At 33.9% G+C, this 24,684-nt stretch overlaps 1 protein-coding gene and 1 pseudogene across 1 annotated transcript in view; both read left to right on the top strand.

Annotated features, from left to right (window-relative positions):
• Window positions 1–20,386, top strand: part of LOC115521576 — a 33,630-nt pseudogene extending 13,244 nt beyond the window's left edge.
• ERBB4 (erb-b2 receptor tyrosine kinase 4) overlaps window positions 1–24,684 on the top strand; it is a 529,970-nt gene that overhangs the window by 63,749 nt on the left and 441,537 nt on the right. The gene's annotated exons all lie outside the window — the stretch shown is intronic.

The following is a 24,684-nucleotide window of genomic DNA, read 5'->3' as shown; positions in this document are numbered from 1 at the left end:
TTACTTATTTGTGTCTTTTGCTTATTATTCTATAGAATATTTATTTTTCATCTGTTTTCTTACTGAATTGTGAAAGCTCCTTAGGATTATTGTTCTGCTATCATGTGTGCTGAAAATATTTTTCTTGGTGGAATTGAACTTTTTTATGCTGTCTTTTTCCATACAGAAATGTGTGATGTGTTAAGTAATCATTTCTGTCAATCATTTCATAGGTAGCTACTGAAGGTAAAAAACAAAGCTAAGTGTACAGAATCTTGAACCTTATAGCTTGGGTTAAAACATACACTCCAGAATTCACCATGACTCAGTCTCTCTGCACCTTAGGTCTGCACCTCTCGTATGTATCAGTTCCTTTCTCACAGAGGTTGAGAGGGCACACATAACTCAATACATGCAAAATCACTTGGAAGAGTGCCTGTTATAATTAAGCATTTAATGAATGTTACTTTTCTTATTATTATCTGGTAAAATAAGGTTACCTCAACTCAAAAGTTACAGAATTCTTTTCATCCATTTTCTTCTAACTCTGTTTTTGCTTCAATTATTTAAATGTTTAATTTATCTTGTGTTGTTTTTGAATGCTTCAAGGATACATCATACAAAATGAAAAATTTCTCAACACCACTTACTAGCTAATTTCTTGCTTCTCTGCTAACTTGATATTCTCTCTAAAAACTGTAAATCTCCACATCTATTATTAATGGAATTTTTGAAATTAGGTTTTTGTTATGATAAAAGAACTTTTGATTTCTGCATATTTTTGTGAATTCTACCACCATGCCAAATCAGTTACATTTTATTAGTTTATTAATTCTATATTTTCAATGTTTTCTGTGATATCAACATACTACTTGCAACTGACAGAATTATCTATATTTCCAAGTTTTATATTATCGTTTCTTTTTTCCTTTCCTCAGTTCATTGGTTAAAGCCTCCAGAACAGTGAGGAATGATTAGATTGGAAGTAGAAAATTTTGATTTGTTACTGTGATGAATGGAACTGACTTTAGATTTAAATTATAAGAGAAATTTAAGTTTTATGAAACCACAGAGGGCTTTAATCTCTTATTTTGAAAAACTCATTTGTTTAAACTACTGCAGTGATGCATTCTTATTGTAATAGATTTAGTGAATTCAGAAAAATACAATACAAACGCAAATGTTATCCATTATTTCATAATCCAAAAATAACACATATTTATTTTTTGGTGGCTATCTTCGGGTTTTCATTTGCTATACAAATTGGCATTTCATTTAAAAATGCAGAATCAGGTTTTGCATTCTTTTTGTAATATGATTGTTTAATGACAGCAATATTATTATTGCCTGGACTCCACACTGACAGCACGGACCCTGCTTGGGATTCTCTCTCTCCCTTTCTCTCTGCCTTTCTCTCTCACTCTCTTTCCCTCTCGATCTTTCTTTCTCTTTCTCAAAATAAATAAATAAACTTTAAAAATATCATTATGCCTGGAATAATAGCAGTATCCCTGGAATGAGAAGAAGGAATTCTAATGGAGGAGGGAACATGATCTGATATATTCTTAGAAAAACTTCAATGGTATGCTTGAATGTTGGATTATAGTGAGAGAGCGTTGATAGAAAAAAAGTGTATATATAAAATATAATAATTTATATTAAGCTCAGTTGCCAGTGACCAAAAAATAATGCCCATAAATGAATTGTGGCTCAAATAAGATAAAACTATATTTCTCTTAAGTAAAAGAAAGCTAGAGGTAGTTATTTTAAGGCTGCTATGGTTGTGTGAACATTATGACCTTACAGTTCTTCTATCTAGTTACTCCTTTATCCTCAGCACATAAATTCTGTCAGTCCAATAAAGATGCTTAAGCTCCAGTCATCATGCCATTAGCCAAGAGAGGTTAATGAATGTAAGAATCAGGGAGAACAAATTATGAGCCTTTGCCTCAGTAGGCTTCTCAATGGTTAAGGTGTGGAATAAATGGAACTTGAATTGAAACAGTAGAAACAGAAAGAAGGAAGTGGATACAAAAGTTTATTGAAATTTCTCTTTCGCTTGAACTTTTACCAATATTTGTCCCAGGTATTATAATTTTTTAAAAAGTTTCAAATTTTAAAATTGAGTTTTAAGTTTAAAATTTAAATTGAGTTGTAAATTTCATAGAAGAAAGTACACCAATCTTAAGTATAAGGCACACACACACACACACACACACACACACACGTAAAGATGCAAAGTGCTTTCATCACCTCCAGAAGATTCCCTCATGCCAGTCAATACCTGCCTGTGTAGGATCCACTATTTAAATTTTATCAGCATAGACACATTTTTCCTGTTCTTGATCTTCATATAAATGTAACCTGAAAGCGAACATTTATGTGACTGGTTTCACTGAGCATGTTGACTTTAAGAATTATCCAGAAAAACAGCATGTTGATAAGGGAAAAATATTTATTAACTAAAAATAATTAAATTTAAATTCTCTATGTAATATGGTAGAATATCCAAACAAACAGGACTCTAGTATACATACACATTAGAAAAAATGCAAAAATGTGTTTCATTTTCCCTCTCTGCCTTGCCATTCTTTAAATGAATGTGGTATGATCAGGAGCATGACCATAAGTGAGATAGGGTTAAGGATTGCTTTCATACCTAAATCCAAAATGCGTACCTGTGTATATAAGGAATTACTCAGAATCAGCAAAATTGGTATCCTTAGAGTGGGTAGAGGATCTGAGCACTTCAGGAAATTTTAACATTTTGGCAAAATGTAATGATATTAATTTGTTGGCTACATTCCTTGATCAAAAATTGTATGTGTCACTGGGGAAAGTGGGACGAAAAAGGCTGATACTGCAAATGTTAAGTGCTTGTGTATTTTTTCATTCTTAAATTTATTTCAGAAGTATTTATGTACTCATGTTTTTTTGTTTAGTTTGCTCATTATTATTCTGAAAGGGCCGCTAAAGGAATGCATCTAAGTGGGAAAAGTATGAGAAATAATTAAAATTACCAACAAAACAGAGAAAGCTTAAAGACCCTTTGTAATCATCAAAGCATCAGATTATTCAGTTTTTTAAACTAAAGCAAGCACTCAGCACTCTTAAAATTTCTAGGCAATTAAATGGGTTCTGTAGTTTGGCTACTTTGACTATAATCTTGCTGATTTGGATGGTATTTTATTAATGATATCTCAAGGGGACTATGCAGTTGCTTGAAAATTAATTAAATATTAATAACCAATAACCAAAGAAATGCAGATATGTCTGCTTTGGAAAAGATGTGACCTGCATGCTTCTTACATTAAGCACACTTTATTTATTTTGAATTTGCATTTGTATTTTAAGCATGATACTGCATGTTGTAACTTAAAGAGTGGGTATTTCGTTGGAAATTTAGTGTACATGTCATGTGCTTTTCGAAAATTATTGGTGAAAAACATTATTTTGGAAATTTGACACGTTGTGGGGTTGGTTGGTGGAAATAATTTTCTGCAGTAAAAGAAGTGATTTGTATTTTCATGTAACATATGACATAATTCTGTAATCAGAGAGAAGTAGCTAACCTTTTTTGACTTCAAGTAAGAAACAGATGTCTCATGTACAGAATAGAGGACGGTTAACCTGCTTAAGAGGATTCTCTGTGCTAATATATGGCAGGGCATATAAGTACCAGGTGGTGCAGATGAAATTTTCACTCATAAAAGGAGAGGACTTACCTGCCCTAAGGCATCACTCTAGTGATCCCTTGAAGGGATTATACGGATAGAATGTGTTAAGAGTAGGGATACAAAAATGATATATGGTCAAATCCTAAATTTTACCTGGTTTGGGAAGAAATGTAACCTTTGCCAGATAACTGAAAATGTATTATATGAAGACACAGCTTTGAGCAATTACATAAACAAACATTAAGATTTAGTTTAAAAATGACCAAACTTCTGAAAGTAAGAAGTGTGGGTATTGGTCAAGAGTAGATAGGGTAGGAGAAGAATAAAGTTGAACACAAAGCTAAAAAATAAAGATAGACTTCAATGGTTTCATCAGATTTTTAAAGGGTTCTTATTGGCTGAGTAAAAAGAATCTAGAGGCTAGCATCAAAATACACTATTCATCTTTATATAAATATAACTAACAAAATAAGAATGTTTATTTTTGACAAAAGATAGCATTATATTTAATTCATTTGATATGAGTTTAAAGTCTTAATTTAAATTGTGACCATTTGTCTCCAAAATTCTTCAGAGTGAAGATTTTGATGCCTGTTCACATGTATTGAGAGTTGTAATTGATACATCATTTTGGAAGCCAGGGTATCAATATCTGGAACTTATGCCACAGAAAACTTTAAACACTGGGCAAAAATATATGTATTAGAAATGTTTGATTATAATGAAGATTTGGAAACAACCAAACTCCCATCCCCAAGTAAATGGTTTAATAAATGAAAGTACATTTATACAACATAATATTGTACAGGTATACGAAAGAATTGGCTAGTTCTACTTTGACTGAAAAGGAAAGGTTTCCTGCAATATATAATTAGTGAAAATAGCAAGTTGTAGGACATAGGCAACACTTTTGGGGAAAAGATGTATGGATGTATATAGATGCTGGAAATCACATAGGAGTGGAATTTTGGAAATGTTTTATATTCTACATTTATACATTTTTGTAGGATGGAGAGAAATTACAGACAGAATTATATGTTGACACCTCACCCAATATAAAGTTTTAAAAAACAACTTACTAAAATTGCAAGAGGCTAGTGACCTCCCCACAAATTCTTAGAAAACTTCTAGATGAACATGTCTGACATGTCTTAGGTTAATGATAGGTCAGCCAAGAGTTGCAATAGATTTTTTCTGGAGTCCTTCCAGTTCTGAGTATGTGTGATTCTGAGAGATGGGAGAGAAAATCTCAAAACTGCTATGTTGAAAAAGGAAGACCTTACCTACCCATGAAATTCCAACTGCAATTCAGAATTCACTCTTGTACTCTTTTTCTTGGCTGAATCATTCTCGCTATCTCATCACATTTGAGGAAGCCAATTAAGATTTCACCTGATGACAGATCTATTTCAAAGTACAGCCACAAATAGGGTGGCTTTGCATTGTTAATCTGATTAAGAAATATTCTCAATATTGTAGGTCCAATGACCAAAGTGGATCTACTTTCTGTCTACCATATGAAGTTTATCAGAAAAGTCATTAAAATCTAATTAATCAACATACACATGATAAAAATTGTATCACTATCAGGGAAAGTACATTCATAATAGGAAAACTACAGGAAGTAAGTACACAGCAATTATTTTTAACTGGATTTAGATAATTGTTTATTTTTGGTGGACAATTAGCATACTAACTTTTAAATATGTTGACCTGCTGTCTAACAAATACATGACTTAGAATTCATTTTCACCAGGTAAGAACAGAAAATAAAACAAAACAAAACAACAACAACAACAACAGCAACAACAACTTCTCTGAGAATCTGTTTTCTCTGCAGGTTCAGGAATTTTTATACTCATAACTCAGATCATGTTAACAAAAGCCCACATTTTCAGAACAGTTAGTGGTCTCAAGAGAGATTAAAAAGAAAAGTCTCTGCCCATTTTTTTAGCTGACAGTCACGTAGACTTCCATGCAAACTCTTAGATTGATAGGCATAAAATTTTATTATAAGGCTCATTGAAATATAATTCATTGACAATATTTTCTCTGTACATTATGTCCATTCATGAATCTGAATGTTACAATTTGTGATGTGGAAATGTTCTAACAAACAAAGCACTAATTATAATAAGATCAAATAAGACTTTACAGAAGTATTAATGATGTGAAAGGTTTTAGCTTTCTATAGAGAGAATGTTATTTAGCAAGGATGGAATGATATTTTTAGTCTAGAGAGTTAATTAACAATTCATTCATGAATAATTATTAAAGACAATTATTAAAATATGTTTCTAACTTCACAAAGCATACTATTAAATGTGTGCTTGTTTAAAATGTGATTTTTATTTTCAGGACTGTTTTCTAGTAGACTGTACATTTCTTAGTACCTTTCTCCCCTTTGGACATCTCCTCTCTCTCTCACCATATATTTGTATTAGAGTGGACACATGGCTAATGAATTTGTGTTTACTAGGTTTTGCATTACCTATAGGAAGAATAACTAGTAAGCATAGCTGTTACCTGAAGCTATAGTCACCATAATGTAACTTTATATAGAATTTAAAGAGTTATTTGCAATAAAAATGTATATTCTTTGTTTATGAATGAAAACACAGGTTACAGAGCTTTTGCTTAATTTAGATTTACTCTATTCATTTTAGAAGTAAGGTTTTAAGTGCCCTCCTATACTTACCGCTCAGAAATGCCATTTTATATAGATGTTCCACGTGAATATAGATATGACTCCATGCTCTAAAATTAGCCCACGATAGTCTGAATGGCCCATTATCATAGGTTTTTCCTTGTTATCAAGGTACTGCTTTTTTTAAAGAGTGAATAATAAAGGAATAGTGTCTTCTCAATTAATCCATTGGCACAGATCAAATTATTTGGTACTAGAAATTATTAGCTACGAGAAATTATTAGCTACTATCAAATTATTAGCTACTAGAAAACATGGTCCTGATATATAGGAGTAAATACAAATGATATTTTGATAGCTTGAAGAATTCTGAACAGACACCTCCTAGGTCCCAATGTAGTTTTTTCTTCTCTCTCCAGATTTTATGCTCCTTTGTAGTCTGCCTTTCACAGTTTCTCCAGAAATTATTTACTTTCTGTCCAATGCTACTAAAATATTATACAACTTTGATTATAGCACTAATCATAGCACTAATCACACTATGATATGGTACTTATAATTATGTTTCCACAAAAGCTCTGAATTGTTAAAAGTCAGCCCAGGTCTTAAATAACTTTGCGTAAGGGCCTAGCACCATGTTTTCTATGTCACATAATAGTTGCTTGTTGCTTAATAAGTGAATAACTCCCTTATAGTGTCCCAGACAATGAAAAATCAATGTAGGGTAGGTACTCTTGATCAAAATTCAATATTCTTTCTTTTATAAGACATGGATATAGGAATTCTCACTGGTGTTCCTGAAGTTCACAGAAGTAAACACTGAGAATATATGATTTTCATTTTGTTTTGTTTTGTTTGGGTAGACAACAGACATTGTAGTAGAAATTACCTATAAGATTTGAGATAGCTCTTTGCAAATAGAAGTTCCACTCTGATTTGGAAAACTCTCTTTCAGTTCTACTGTTTATGTGCTTCATATGTATTGCAACATTTTATTTATGTGAAAGTTACCATAGAATCACAAAACGTGCTACTGATTTTTGCATCAGTCTATTAGTGCATATTGCTGATTGATATTAGACTACTGATCTAAAAGTAATTTGTTTTCTAAGTCTTTAGAAAATTTCCTTCAATTCAGCACTAAATCTTATATTTCTTTACTATAAATATCTAAAAATAAAAGGCATATTGTTAACTTAAAAAAAATTGGCCATAGCAGTAGGAAAATATTATTTTAGTACCAGAACCCATTATTAAAACATAAAAAGAAAAAAAAAGTAAAAGGATGTAACGTGTGCCCTCAAAAACACAAAACATATGTTGGGGGAGGTTACAAAGTTGATCTTTGGAATGGTATCAAACTTAGTTGTTACTGACTTAAAATAGACTGTTACATATAAGTTGTTATAGGTAAGCCTCATGGTAACTACTAAGCAAAACCTTTAATAAATACACAAAAGATATTGCAAAGGAATATAAGCATACCATCACTGAAAGTCATCAAACCACAAAGAAGGAGAAAAAGAGAAGAAAGGAACCCAACAGAGAGGTACTACAAAAATAGCTAGAGACAATTAACAAAAGAGCAGTTAAGGAGATACTTATCAATAATTACTTGAAATGTAAATTGACTAAATTTTCCAGTCAAAAGACACAGAGTGCCTGAGTAAATAAAAACAAAAACAAAAACCAGGCTTATCTATATGCTGCCTATAAGAGATACACTTTAGATGAAAGGACAAACACAGATAGAAAGTGAAGGGATGGAAAAAGATATTCCATGCAAATGGGAACCTAAATAAAACTACAGTAGCTATGCTTATATCTGACAAAATAGACTTTAAAACAAAGGCTATAATTAGAGACAAAGAAAGATGTTACATGATAATAAAGAAGTTAATCCAAAAAGAGGGTATAACATTTGTAAATATTTAGGCATCCAACATAAGACAACCTAAATATGTAAATAAAATATTAACAGACCTAATGGGAAAATAGCAATACAATAATAGTAGGGAATTTTAATACCCCACTTATATGAATGGATGGATCATCCAAACAGAAAATTAATAAGGAAACAACATGTTAGACCAGATAGACTTAACAGGCACTTACAGAATCTTCATATCAAAGCAACAGAGTACACATTGCTCTCAAGTGCACATGGAGCATTTTCCAAGATAGGTAATATATTAAGACAAAAAACAAATCTTGATAAATTTGAGAGGATTGAAATCACATCAAACATCTTTCCCAACCACAATGGTATGAAGAAAACTTGAAAATTCACAAATATGTGGAAATTAAACCACATGCTACTGAATAACCAATGGATCAAAGAAGAAATCATAAGAGAAATTAAAAAAAATACCATGAGACAAACAAAAATGAAAATGTAACATACCAAAATGTATACGATCTAGGAAGGAATGTATAGCAGGTCTAGGAAGGAAATTATAGCAATAAATGTCTCCCTCAAAAAATGAGAAAATTCTCAGGGGTGCCTGGGTGGCTCAGTAATTTAAGCATTCTACTCTTGATTTCTGCTGGGTCATGATCTAATGGTTTTGTGGGTTCAAGCCCTGTGTCATACTTTGTACACTGACCTCCTGGAGCCTGCTTGGGATTCTCCCTGTCTCCCCCTCTCTCTGCCCCTCCCCACTCATGTTCTCTCTGTCTCTCTCAAAATAAACTTTAAAAAATAAAGTAAAATTAAAAAATAACGGGACTTCCTTTAAAAAAATGAGAATACTTTCAAATAACCTAGCTTTATACCTCAAGGAACTAGGAAAAGAATAAATGAAACCCAAAGTTAGTAGAAGGAAGGAAATAATAAGGATTAGAGCAGAAACCAATGAAATGGAGACTAAAAAGACCATAGAAAAGATCAATGAAACTAAGAACTGGTTCTTTGATGGGGTGCCTGGCTGGTTCAATCGGTTAAGCATCCCACTTCGGCTCAGGTCATGATCTCACAGTTGTGAGTTAGAGCCCCGCATCGGGCTCTGTGCTGACAGCTCAGAGCCTGGAGCCTGCTTCAGATTTTGTGTCTTCCTCTCTCTCTGCCCCCTCCCCTGCTCACACTCTGTCTCTCTCTTAAAAATAAATAAATATTAAAAATAAATAAAAATGATTGTTTGAAGAGGTAAACAAATTGACAAATCTTTACCTAGACTCAGCAAGAAAAAGAAAAAAAGAGCTAGAGCTCAAATAAATAAAATCAGAAATGAAAGAGACCTTACAGCTGATAACTGCAGATATACAAAGAATCATGAAAGACAACTATAAATAATATGCTAAGAAATTGCACAACCTAGTAGAAATGGATAAATTCCTGGAAACAAACAAACTTTAAAAACTGTATCATGAAGAAATAGGAAATGTGAGCAGACCAATTACTAGTTAGGAGATTGAATAAGTAGATTTAGAACTTCCTAAAAACAGGGGCACCTGGGAGGCTCATCAGTTAAGTGTCTGACTCTTGATTCTCGCTCAGGTCATCATCTCATGGCCATGAAATCGGGCCCTATGTCGGGCTCCTCACTGAGCCTGCTTAAGATTTATTCTCTCCCTCTCTCTCTACCCCTACCCCACATGCCTTCTCTCTCTCTAAACAAACAAACAAAACACAAAACAAATAAAAACTCCCTAAAAACAAAAGTCTAAGACTAAATAACTGGAGAAGTCCACTAAACATTCAAAGAAGAATTAATACCAATCCTTCTCAATCTCTTCCAAAAAACAGAAGGCGGGGGGGGGGGGGGTCACACTCCTAAACTCATTGTATCAGACCAACATTACCCTGATACCAAAACCAGACAAAGGTACCACAAGAAAAAAAAATTACAGGCCAATAGCTCTGATTAACCTAGAGGCAAAAATCCTCAAAAAATATCAGCAAACCAAATTCACCAATACATTAAAAGGATCATATACTATAATCAAGTGAAATAGGGAAAATAATCCTAAAATTCCTGTACAAAAGAAGACCCAGAATAGTCAAAAAAATCTTAAAAAAAAAAAAAAGGAACAAAGCTGGAGGCACCATGCTTCATGATATCAAGTTATATTACAAAGTTATAGTAATGAAAACAGTACGGTATTGGCACAAGAACAGACTCATAGATCAAGAGAACAAAATAGAGAGCCCTGAAATATATGTTCAATTAATTCATGACAGGTGAGCCAAGAATATACAATGGAGAAAGGATAGTCTTTTTAATAAATGGTGTTGGGAAAATTGGACAGTAATATGCAAAAGAATGAAAGTGGACCACTTTCTTACACCATCCACAAAAATTAACTAAAAATGAATTAAAGACTTAAATTTAATATGTGATAAAAAATGAGCAGAAGGATCTGAATAAACAGTTTTCTAAAGACCTTTATATGGCCAACAGACACATGAAAAGATGCTCGACATCATTAATCATCACGCAAATGCAAGTCAAAACGTCAGTGAGATGTGACTTCCCACCTGTTAGAATGGCTATTAGAAAAACAAATACAAGTTTTAATAAGGCTGTGTAGAAAAAAGAAACCTCATACACTGATGGTACAAATGTATATTGGTGCAACCTCTATGGTAAAAATGAAAAATATAAATACCATACAATCTAACAACTCCATTTCTAGATATTTATCCAAAGATAACAAAAAGATAATTTGAAAAAGATATATGTATCACTATATTCATTGCAGTATTCCTTACAGTACTTAAGATATGGAAACATATCTTGTGAATGGTGAATGGATAAATTGTGAGTGAAACAAGTCGGACAGAGAAGGACAGATACCATACAATTGCTCTTAGATGTGGAATAAAAAAAAAAAAAGAAAAGAAAAGAAAAAGTAAGTTCACAGAATCGGTTGGCGATTTCTAGAGCAGGGGTTGGACAGGTGGGAGATACAGGTGAACTGTCTTTTTTTTTTTAATTTAAGTAACTTGAAGAAAAACTTTTTTAAAGATTCAGAAATTAATCTATAGATACAGGTATATCCCCCCCCCCCCGAATATTCACAGTATAGTTCAGCAAAGAGAAAAAAAGTCTGTATTTTATTCCCCGATCTATGGAATACTAACTGGGAAAAAAAAATAAGTTTTTAATTAAATTCCAGTTAGTTAACATACAGCATAATATTAATTGCAATACAAAATAGTACAATATAGTGGTTCAACACTTCCACACAACACCCAGTGCTCATCACAAGTGCACTCCTTAATACCCATCACTTATTTCAAACATATCCCCACCCACCTCCCCTCTGGTAATCATCAGTTTGTTCTCTATAGTCAAGAGTCTGTTTCTTGGTTTGCCTCTCTCTTTTTTTTTTCCCTTTGCTCATTTGTTTTGTTTCTTAAATTCCACATTTTTATTTCTGACTGACTTATTTCGCTTAGCAAAATATACTCTAACTAGTCTGCATCATTGCAAATACCGAGATTTCATTCAGTTTTATGGCTGTGTAATAGTCCATTTTGGGGGCGCCTGGGTGGCGCAGTCGGTTAAGCGTCCGACTTCAGCCAGGTCACGATCTCGCGGTCCGTGAGTTCGAGCCCCGCGTCGGGCTCTGGGCTGATGGCTCAGAGCCTGGAGCCTGTTTCCGATTCTGTGTCTCTCTCTCTCTGCCCCTCCCCCGTTCATGCTCTGTCTCTCTCTGTCCCAAAAATAAATAAACGTTGAAAAAAAAAAATAGTCCATTTTGTGTATATACTATGTATTCTTTATTCTTCAGTTGATGGGCATTTGGGCTGTTTCCATTATTTGGCTAATGTAGATAATGCTGCTGTAAATATCAGGATGCATGTACCCCTTTGAATCTCTATTTTTATATCCTTTGAGTAATACTTAGCAGTGTAATTACTGGACCATAGTGTAGTTCTAGTTTTGAATTTTTGAGGAATCTCCATACTGTTTTCCACAGTGACTGTATTAGTTTGCCTTCCCACCAGCAGTACAAGAGGGTTCCCCTTTCTTCACAATCTTAAAAATGTGGAATAATTTTTTAATGTTTATTTATTTTGAAAAACAGAGAGTGTGTGAGAGAGAGGGAGAGAGAGAATCCCAAGCAGGTTTCATACTCAGCAGGAACCCCTATGCAGGGCTCAATCCCATGACTGTGAGATCATGACCTGAGCTGAAATCAACAGTCAGATGCTTGACCTACTGAGCCACCCAGATGCTCCTGGAATATTATTTAATTAAAATTTTAGAAGTTCTATTAGATTCATATAGCTAATCCCAGAATGAGTGGTGGAAGAGACAGGAAGGAAAAGGAAACAATTTGGAGAAAGAAAGGCAAGAAAGGCAAATATATTTATAAGGCAAATATATATATATATATATATATATATATATTATTTATTTATTTATAGAGAGTGTATATAGGAGGGGCAGAGAGAAAGGGACAGAGAGAATCCCAAGCAAGCTTTCCACTGTCAGTGCAGAGCCTGACATGGGGCTCAAACTCACAAACCTTGAAATCATGATCTGAGCTGAAATCAAAAGTCAAATAACGTTTAACTGACTGAGCCACCCAGGCACCCCAGCATAATTTATATTTTATAATAGTCTTAGAAAAATACAGTAAGTACATTCATAATCTAAAACTGTTTGTCAAATACATATTGGAGCTGAGGCTTTTGTTTTTTGTTCAGTGTTTTTATTTTAAGCAATGTGATTTAATTTTTGTTTTGTTTTGTTTTGTTTCGTTTCACCTAACTTAGTTCAACAAACTTCTTATGTGTCAGGCACTTTCCCAGTACTGGGGTTACTAAAATAACAAATTAGCCTCTACAGTCTAATAAGTCAAATTTGTAACATTAGAGAAAAAATCTAAACATTTCATAAATGCTCCTAGCTGATAAAATGCTACAATAAAGATGCAGTGATTATTATAGGATAGCACCTGGGAAGGCTGGAGATACCACGATGAAGTTACATTGAAGCCAAATCTTCCAGGGCGAATAGGCATGCCCAGAGCAGGAGGAAGGTAGGTTTAGCAGACACAGAGAGAATAGAGTGATTGTACATAGTAGTAGCTATCATATTGCTGCAATTTGCCAACTTTGTGCTGGCTTTTGTTGTCAGCTTACATATGTGTGGCTTTAGGCAAGCTGGCTTCAAAGTCTGGGCTCTTAACCACATGTTATACTGCTTTTCATAATAACATAGCATGTTCTGACATAATTGAAGCCATGCAGTGTGATTAGATCAAAGGATTCATATAATGGAATGATTAAAAATCAAGTGAAAAATTGTTGAGAGGAGATTCTAAAGGGACTTATGTGCTCTATTGGGGATATTTAGACTTTATCTTAGAGGAAATGGTAAGTCATCAAACTTTTTTTATTTTTGTTTTTTGTTTTGTTTTTGGTAGCGAGTAACATAATGATTTTTATATTTTAGGAAACAATCAAGGAAGAGGTACTTTTTAGGAGGCTGTTGCAATAGACCTTATGAGGTGTGAGCAAAGTTGGTATTTGTACATGGTAAAAATGATTAAATTGAGGCTTTATTTCAGAAATTGGTGAAAAATTGAGTCAGAAAAAAAAATTGAGGCATATAATGAAAATGAAAAGGCATGGGCTATGACACCAAATAATTTTTAAAGTGTTTATTGATTTAGGCATTCAATATATTGTAAAATAGGCAATGTAGATTATCAGGCACCAGCCATGGAATAAAGGAAAGAAAATAATAATTTAGGGTTTCTTTCATGAAAGAACAACCCAATAGCTGAGCTACAGGACATATAGTATCAATTTAAAAAGGTAGAAATGGTCACTTATGAATGTTATTTATTGGTTTTAAAAGATAATTATGTATTTTTGCCTTCACACTTAACAAATTCAGTATGACTCCTCTCCACTCTGGCATCTAGTGTATAGATTCATACAAACCATTTCTATTTCATTTGTTTTTTTAATTTTTTAAAAATGTTTATTTATGTTTGAGAGGGAGACAGAGTGTGAGCAGGAGAGGGGCAGAGAGAGAGGGAGACACAGAATCTGAAGCAGGCTGCAGTCTCTAAGCTGTCAGCACAGAGCCCTGTGTGGAACTCGACCCCATGAACCACGTGATCATGACCTGAGCCAAATTTGGACGCTTAACTGAGTGAGCCACCCAGGCGCCCCTTTTTATGTTTCATTTCAAAGGATCAGTCATATTAGGAAAATTTTGTTGGCTAACCCTAAAGCTGTTTAGCAATATCCATTTAGGGATACAAGAATGATCTGAGTTTGCAAAACCTGAAGATAGAAGCATAGTTAGAGGTCAGCAGAGTTTCATTGATTTCCTAATTTTTATTGTTTCAACTCTAAATTTTCTGTGAGATTGAGTTGCCTATTTTCTGGAAACCCTTTATCTTCCTCTCGAGCTTAACTTTCCACTCCCTCTAGGACAGACCCTCAACAATGCAAGGAGGCATATTTCACCCTTGTCTAAACATGCGAGGTTCTTTCCTATCTAAAAAATCTGACCTAAAGTCTGCAAGGATGGGTATTAATCAGAGGAAGAGCAGCTACCCAGGAATGCCCTCTATATACCCATAAAGTCCTAGATTTCATCATAAGGATCTCATAACTTTAAACAGTTATATGGGTATTGTTCCATTTTTAAGTGGACGCTATGATTGTAATGATGCTTTTCTTTGAAAAGTGAAGAGGGCTAATGATTTCTAGTTGAATTCCTCAGTCTTGGAATTCATTTTTATGGGATGGAATGATCATGTGTAGTGCACAGGCTGGAAAACAGGATTCTAATATGAACATTTGTTAAGTTATTATGACAGTTTAAATTGTCCCACAAAGATTGAATCAAACAGTTGACTTCATTAAAAAAATGTGCTTTATAAGGGGCACCTGGGTGGCTCAATCAGTTAAGCGTCCAACTTCAGCTCAGGTCAAGATCTCCCAATTTGGGAGTTCGAGCCCAGAATTGGGCTCTGTGCTGATGGCTCAGAGCCTGGAGCCTGCTTCAGATTCTGTGTCTCCCTCTCTCTCTTCCCCTTCTCCACCCCCCACTCTCAAAAATAAATAAATATTAATTTTTTTAAATGTGCTTTATAAGAATATATATACACATATAAAATGGCATTCCATGTGATTTTTAAAATTATGTTTAAAGTCTTACCATTTCTGATGTCATTCCTCTTTTGTAAGTTTATAAACTTTCTTTTTAAAATTATATATCTATTACTATTTTTCTGCATTGATGTGATCCTTATCACTTAAATCTGGATGATGTGCATGTTTATATAATCGTAAATTTTGCCATGTGCAGATCTTTATATTTGCAGAAATGTTCAATTCTTGCAAATGATTATAAGATGATTTCACTGGAGAAAATATGAGTTTCAGGCCCATTTGCCAATTTTCTGCCTGGATTGTTGCTTTTCTATAGCTGAATCAAAACCCTCAAGGAATATAGTGTGTAGAAGACACAATGATTTAACATTAACTGTACTGTTTCATTCTTTATCCACATTGGACCAAATTAACAAGAATCTGAAAAAAATGTATCGACTAAGTTGCCATTTTATACATTTTATATTCTGTGACATTTCAGAATACTTGTATTCTTCAAATCACATTAGAATTACAGAACACTTAAAAAGCAAAATAAAAATTTTAGGTAATTTAGGTCAATGTGTTTGTTGTCATAGATCTGTTGGTATATTTTACAATTTATGTTTGCTTTTATTAGCAAGTAACTGAAGGTTTTTGTAGGAAAACAAGCTTAGATAATACAGTTTAAAAAGAATGTGATTCACATTAGTTCCAGAATCAACAAATGCTGTTTTGCTGGCTTACTTTTTAAATGTCTATAAAAGTCTGCATTTGCTCCTTCACTTAAATAATTCATACTTGATTATAGGACTGAAAGGAATTTATAGCCTTTAAGTTTCAGATCTGATCAGAGCAATGTTTGCATTATCAGGGGACTTTGCTTTGATTGTCCTACTCTAACAAGCTCTCTGAAGGCCTATACCTGCACTTCCACAGTAATACAATGTATATTATAGAACTCTGACCAGTTTGGGAATCTTCAGGCATGACTTTGTTAGTTTCTGTTACTAGATTCTACAAAATGTCTGCTGAGGCAGGGCTTTGCCTAGGTGTTCTCAGACAGTAATAAGCTAGTCATGATCATGAAACAGAAAAAAGTCCAAAGAAGAAAAGTGAGCAAAAGGAAAGATAGGAAATGAGGTCAAAGAGGAGTCCAGGAAAAGATCATAGAATACTTTTTATAGATCACAGTAATGTTTTCATTTATTCTAATTGTGAGAGGAAGTAATTGTAGGGCTTTAAATGCGCATACTTTTATTATTTATTTTACATTTCGTGAACAGGAGATTCTCACTTTACTCCAAGAGAACATATCAATAGAGATGGAAATAACGTAGCCATTTTATAATGTATTTGGAGCTAGAATTGGTAAGACTTGTAGGTGAATTGGGTTACAAATAGGAATGACTTCTTGCTCTTTGGTTAGAGTATGTAGATAGATGATGGTACCATTAACTCTGTGGGGAAGACTGATGGAGAATTATGTTGGGGGCGATGGCTAGTTGTGACTAATAGACACCAAATAGTCACAAATAGAATGGATATTTGTTGTTCTTTGAGATTCCTTTTAAAGTAAATCACAAAATCTAATGTGATTTGGTTTAACATAATGCTTTCTATTCCCAGCATTGCACATGATTATGTTATGACTTATTAAAGCAAAATTATGTTTCCTATGAAACAGATAAAATTATTATCAACCTATTCTACTTTTGCAAAAGAACATCGTCTAAGTATTTTAAATAGAATACCTCCTTTATTGTTAAGATAATCCAATAAAGAAATTGGATGACAAATGAGGGGATACCAATCTATAATAAACTAGGAAAAAATATATTATACATTCTATAGAGCCATTTAATCTTATGGTCAGGACAGATTTTTCCAAGTCTTCTGAGCAATAATAGATAAATCTTTTTAATGTATGTATTTTATTTATATTTTATTTACAAAATATTGAAAGGTCTTGAGACTTTTTAGTGGACAGCATAGGATGAAACAGGGTACTCATAATAAAGCTTTGCTTTTTAATTTTTTTAATGTTTATTTTTGAGAGAGACACAGACAGGGCACAAGCAGAGGAGGGGCAGAGAGAGAGAGAGGGAGATACAGAATCTGAAGCTCAGACCCTGTCAGCACACAGCCTGACGCGGGGCTCCAGTTCCGAAAGGCGAGATCATGACCTGAGCTGAAGTTGGACGCTTAACCAACTGAGCCACCCAGGCATCCCTGAAAGCTTTTAAATTCCTTACACAATGTACTGCCATCGAGGCAATTCTCATCAGTCTTTATCATTTTACATCAAGACAGAGATACAAAAGGATTTGCCATGTGTGCAATTCTTCTTTCCTAAGTCTCTTGATGTATAAATATAGAACATTTAGAATGGCTTTTCTATATTCAAAATAATGACTTCCCAATGACTGTTTATTGGACAATCAATCCAATTAAATACTTGCAGTGTGAGCTCAAAAATCATATGTAGACGCCCAATCATTGCTTCCAACAAAATGTCCCAAATAAAGCTCATATTTTTTTATTTTTATTTTTTGTTAAAAAATTTTTGATGTTTATTTTTGAGAGAGGGATAGAGAGAGAGATAGAGTGCAAGTGGTAGAGGGGCAGAGAGATAGGGAGACACAGGCTGAAGCAGGGTCCAGGTTCTGACTTGTCAGCACAGAGCTGGACACGGGACTTGAACCCACAAACCACGGGATCATGACCTTAGCCAAAGTCAGATGCTTAACCGACTGAACCACCCATATGCCCTTAAAGTTCATATTTTTTAAAATCAGAGATAAGATATTCTATTACCTGTACTTTATGTTAATATTACCACATTTTCCTATTCAAGATCAAATTATGAGTAAAATTAGAGGGTTTTTTTTTTACAATTTTCTTGTCATATTTTGTAATATTTCACATTTGTCTTTTTTCTGTCATATTTATTATTATAGAGTAAAGACATTGAAATATAAATATGGAATTACTATGTGGATTTTCTAGATGGTTATTTTGATTGTAGTATTGTTCCTCTTTAACTTAAACCTAATTCACAATACATGTCTTCCTCAAATGATTTCCTTAACAAATATATACTGAGCTCATCTATCTTTTAGGTACTATTCTGATTACTTAGACAGACAAAAATGTGTGCCTTTCGTTAATATAGGTGAAAAAGCTTTTTGCTGACTCTCTTCTGACACCTCTCCTCTGCCCCTTTTTTTCTCATACCTCTTCAACCTATGCATTAACTTTTCTAGTTTGGATATTTAGCTAATCAGGACTTAACATTATGTCAGAGTATTGGGAACTGAAAAGAAACATTAACGTTACAATGATTGCAAAAATAAACATAAGAAAAAGTATAGGGTAGAGAGAGATTAAAATAATGTGATGTGGTAAAAATAAGTGACGTTGGTAAATACAATTACCTAATTGTTAAGATAGAAAAAAAAATAGTTATCTAGTCCAGGGTAGATTTTCTTTGATAATGATCCTAATATTTTGCTTTCGGGACTTATTTTTATATTTTGATTTGATGTACTCATGTTTTAACACTGCAACTTAGTATTTTAAATTGTGGGACTTTCATTAGCTATTGCTCAAAAGTCCAAAATTATAATTCCTGGAAATTAAAACTTTTTTTTAATTTTTTTTAATGTTTATTTATTTTTGAGACAGAGAGAGACAGAGCATGAATGGGGGAGGGTCAGAGAGAGGGAGACACAGAATCTGAAACAGGCTCCAGGCTCTGAGTTGTCAGCGCAGAGCCCGACACCGGGCTCGAACTCACGGACTGCAAGATCATGACCTGAGCAGAAGTCAGACACCCAACCAACTGAGCCACCCAGGCGCCCCATGGAAATTAAAACTTTTTAACAAACTTAGCAAATAAAATTCTGCAAGAACTATAAATATAGAAAATATTTTTGAATTTTCCTATTTGTTATCTCCCATAAAATCCTAAACAAAGGCACACTGTCATCTAAATGTTAATGTGTTTGTAGCTGAGTTAAGAGTTTGAGTGAAAAAGAATTCTGATCGAATCAATGTATATAAACTTTATTTATATCTATATAAATAAATATATCCATCTATATGAATTCATCTAATAAATTCACCTAATATATTCATCTAATAAATTCATCTATATCCAACATTGTGCATGATTTTGAGTTAATCAAAAGACTACTTGAGTTATTAGAGTTATTTAGTCGAAAAGATAATCAGAGTGGCTGCTGAGGATCCCTCCTAAAGTTCAGGGAGTCTGGGCCTATGGACCACAGGAGCAAAGCTGGGCAGGGGGCACAAGATGGCCTTGGAGGGCATTCTCAGGGCTGCTACTGGTTTGAAGCCACCGGCCACCTGGGATGATGGTATTCTGGGCCCACTGGGCATGCCCTGACTGCTGGCTCTGTGGGAGCCAGTCCACTGAGACCCCTGGCACAACATCAGCCACAAGCTGACCTACCTGGCTTTGGCGTGCTGCCTGTGCTTGGGCCACAGTTTCAGCAGCCTTGTGCTCAGCCCCATGGGTGGCCTGCATATGTCCCCCACAGATAGGCAGCTGGTGGCACAGTCAGAGGTACCTGTCATGGACTGCTCCTGTGCCAGGGTGGAGGAGATGCCATTTGGGAAGATTGTGGAGAGCCTACTGCAGCTGCTGCCCCAATAGGTGGCCACCAGCCCTGTGAACTATGCCTGGCCCTGCAAACTGCTCCCCGTGGAAGATTTGTTGCCACCTTGTATACCTTTGGAACTTACTGTCATTTTGCTGCAGAAGTTTAAGAGGGGCAAGGACTTGCTGGACCTGAACCACCAGCTTCTGAACAAGTACATGGCCTGCAGCAGCCTCAAGTGGGTGCTCCAGGCAGAGAAGGAGTTCAAGAGCCCCAGGAGGAAGAAAATGTTCCCTTTGATGTGAATTCAGAGCAGGAATTTGTAAAATCCCACAGGCCCATGAGCAGCACCTGACTGCCCATGGACTGTGACAAGAGTCATGAAGACTGAGTATCATGGGCTTGATGCCAAAGACCAAGGACACTGCAACAGCCCAGAAGAGGAGAGAGGCAGGGCAAGGGGGCTGAGGCCAGTGCATCAACAGGAGTTTGGAAAAGAATTAAGAATTGACAAAGATAGTAAATGTACAGACATATTTTTGGGGGCTGGGTGTTGAGGAAATCTCAAAATGGTGGCAGGACTTGTGGGAACTCCTGACAGGCCTGGTGGTCTAGGCCCCTTCCGGCTGCCAGCAGAGCTGGACTCACGGCATTGTCTCTCAGTGCTTCTGATGCTCCTCACTGGCTCCTGCCTCGGATCCCTGACAGTGAAACAGGGCATCAAGGGCATCAAGGAGGAAAACCAAAAAAAAAAAAAAAAAAAAAAAAAAAAAAGGATAACCAAAATGATTGGTTCTTTCCATTTCTACAGTGAATGTGCAAAAGCCTAGGAATGTGGGAGATCTCCACGGGTTCCCATTATTGAGTCAGAGTGTTGCTTCCTATTTTGTTACATGCTCAGGTGCTTTACATTATCTTAGGCATACTTTGTTGTTTTTAGGTTTTACCACATGAAATTCCCTTTTCCTAGGTAAAATAATGATCAAATATTGACCATATTTTACGGTTCAATTTAGTATCTCGAATTCTTTGAGGAAAGTGTCTGTACTACATATTTACAAGTTTTCTTCACCCATTCTAAAAGTTCTGATTATTTTTGCCTGTATAACACAAACATAGACAAGAAAACAGCATTAATTTGAGATTAAAAAAAAGTTTCAAGTATACAGTGTTCTCCTCATGAATTACTCTAATTAGTGTTAACTTACAAATATTTTCTGTCAATATGTGAATAGGAATCTATGGGAAATAGCTTTTTCTGATCTATGACACCAAAAGAAGATGCCACCATCCCTTAGAGAAAAATATTAAGAACAAAGTAAGATTTTAACTGAAAACATAGTGTGAAAATTGTTTTTATTTTCTGCTAACAAGAAACACACTTTATAGTATTAATTTGGCTTTAAAAACTGTTAATTGTGATTTTTAGCATCATGCAATTATTGGTATATTGTAAAATTATTGTTCTGATCCCTTTAGCAAATAAACATGGGGCATAGTTTAAGTCAGTGAGGAAAAGTGTGGAGTCCTCTCTTGAAATGAACACTTCCTAGATTCCATGATTATTCTACGTGCCGTCTAACCAGAATTGTAAACGAGGTTTTAAAGAGATGTACAGCTCTTTTTATTAGTATCTTTGAATATTTCAATAACAGTGAGGTCAATTAAAATTTTATTGAATGATTACGTTTTATATTGACTCAGACACAACTAAGTAATTTAAAATGGTAAAGTTAGAAATAGAAAAGGAATTGCCCTTTTTATAACATGATATTATCTATTTATGCCTTAAATTAAAAAAAAAATCCTTTCTTGGCTTTGAGAGTAATCAAAATTTAATATGATCATTCTATTACCTCGTTAGCCAGCATTACAAATCCTCTCTTCTAGTTTATTGGTCTTTTTATTGTTTACTGATCATATACACTTATTCCACCTACTAAGTTGTTTGGTTTAGTTGTTTTTCCCTTGTGTCTCTGAGCCTCAAACCCCACCTCTTCTAGAATAATAAAATTCCTCTGTTTTTTATAACTATTTTAATTCTTACAGATAACCCAAGACCTAATTTTTCTATCCACTTCAGTTTCCTCTCAGAAGTCAGATTCCTTTGTCTTTGTCTCATTACTCTTTAGTGAAATGACAGTAATTCCTAGCTAGCCAAATCATATGGATACACTGTTATCAGTATGATAGAATGATCTCTGCATGTAACATTGACAGCGAATCTATGTATGTCTTCTCTACAACTAAGCAAAAGCAGACATCTAAGTACTACATAAATGTGTGAATTTCATTACTGTTTTTCTAAAGATGCTTCCTTCTAAATATATATTTTGATTTTATATCACTACTGTCCCCAGTATTCAGAATATAAAATATGGTGCATGTGTACATACACAGGAGTGTGCGTGTATGTCTGTGTGTGTGTGTGTGTGTGTGTGTGTGTGTGTGTGTATACTACATATATCACCTATGATAGGTGAGGAAAATTACAAAAACAATTTACTATTAGTGTCTAGCTAATATCAGTAAAGTGTATTTTTTATAATGTTGGTGGTGATATTCAAATTGTTTTTGCATTCTATCAACGTTGCCTTTGGTTTTTCCCTAATTCTTTTTTAAATGTATTTCCTTTATCTCAAAAAGAAACAGCATTAAGAAATAATTTTTTATACCAAATTATTTTTAGTAATTATTTATCATAGAGCCTAACTCTGTGCTAGTGTTAAAATATTCATAAATATTCCTATTGTACTTAAGATTTTTGTAATTTGGAAAGTCACCTATCAGTTACATAGCACCAAGTATTTCTATGGGAAAAATAGAAATTTACAGTATTTACTGTCAATAAACTTTAATTGTGTCAGCAAGGGGCAGAAATGCAGAAAATTACAGACTTTTAAATGTGTGAATCGCTTGCAAGTTGGAAGGCCTAGCTAATTATTTATCTTAGATGGGTAGTGAACAATAAAACCAGGGACAATGATAATTGAGGTGACTTCATTTTGCCTCAAATCTCTTATCACATAAAAGGAGCAATCTGTTTTTAATCTAAAATTTGACATGAATAAACTTGTTTTATGAGTTTCTTGGTGCTTGCTAAAATGAAGAAAGCAGCAATTTCAGAGAGTTAGGTTTATAACAGTCTTTTGAAGACCCTGTAGCCAGAAATTAATCAGAATAATGTTGAACTATTAGAAAATAATTGGAGTAATTAAAAAGCACAAATCGAGTCAAATTACAAAGAGTGAAAGACAATATCTTCTTTTTTTCCTATGTCCAACATCATATAGCCATGGTATCCTTTCCTTATTATTCATGAAAGTTTATGACTTACAATAGAAATTGGCCAATGGCTTTTCTCACACAGACTTCCAGAATCAATATTGATTTTTGATAATTGATGAATATTTAGGATGAATGCCAAGAGACCTTTTATAAATCATGGTTATATTTTTGTGCAGTTATAGAAACTTACGAGAGAAGTTTAATAATTGCATCAACAACTTCATTTTGTTTCATCATTTACATTGCAAGTTTGAAATGAATTACTAATTTGTGATTCATCTACATAAATAGGACAAGAAATATTAAAATTTTGAATTTCTTACACACTATCGCTATTTTTGCAAATTGCACATTGAAGTGAGTCTTACAGAATTGATCATTTTTAGGAATGTAACCTACTAATTGCACATGTCATTTGCATCATTATTACCTTCAGCTTTTACATTCCATGTGAGATTCACAATGAGCAATTCAATTCGCAAACTGAGTCACTACTTCCTATTTCTATCATAAAACCAAGAGACTATTCCCTAGAAAATCAGAATTAATTGTGTATTTTTTTTTACAAAGGAAGACATAGCTTTATAACTTTAAAATGAATTTAAAATTCACTTTGGGAAGTTTTAATACTAAAGTTAATCATACATAGTATGTTTGTTTTTCTTTAAATAGACATTTACCTGGATAATATTATCATTTCAGCTTATAAAATAAATATATATATGAGACCATTAATGAAATTCATCCTAAAAAATGGTGAATCGAAATATATTTATAATTTGACAACAGTTAAATAATGTATGTGAACCAGATGGGGAGATGATGATTGGACTATATCTTATAAATTACAGTCATTGTATATTTGTGAATTGTGCCTATCAAAAGACCTTGTCTAGAGCAAGAGATTTCAAGGGAATGAATGAGGAACAAGGTAACAGCAATGGTTGTTCATTTAGATTTCAGTGTTTGCTGAATAAGTGAATTTAAGTTTTAATTATTCAAGTTGAATTAGTTTTAGCACTACAATCTATGAGGGGAGTGGAAGGCAGCATTATCATTGCATACATTGTCTCTTTGGACCACAAACATATCAGACTGTAATAGAAAGTATATTTCTACGTTCTATCTCAGAATTTTATTCTCATATGAAACTAAGTTTTTTTGTCATAGCCAACAAAAAGAATGCTAAGCAAGTTGCTTAGGGCTAGTAGGAAAACTGTCCCTTTGAGAACGATGATGTTGTTAACCCTCCAAGCTCGGTTTTGGTTACTTGTGTTCCTTATTTAAGTCAGTGGAGAATCTTGCTAAGTTACAAAACGATCTAAACTAAGTTCTATTAAGGGCTTTTTTTTTTCTTGATTAGTCTCTAAAATTTTGTTTTGACTTTTAATTTCATAAGTT

The sequence above is a fragment of the Lynx canadensis genome, chromosome C1, assembly GCF_007474595.2.
Source record: "Lynx canadensis isolate LIC74 chromosome C1, mLynCan4.pri.v2, whole genome shotgun sequence".
In the NCBI taxonomy this organism is placed as follows: Eukaryota; Metazoa; Chordata; class Mammalia; order Carnivora; family Felidae; genus Lynx; species Lynx canadensis.
This window is presented reverse-complemented; position numbering and strand designations above follow the sequence as displayed.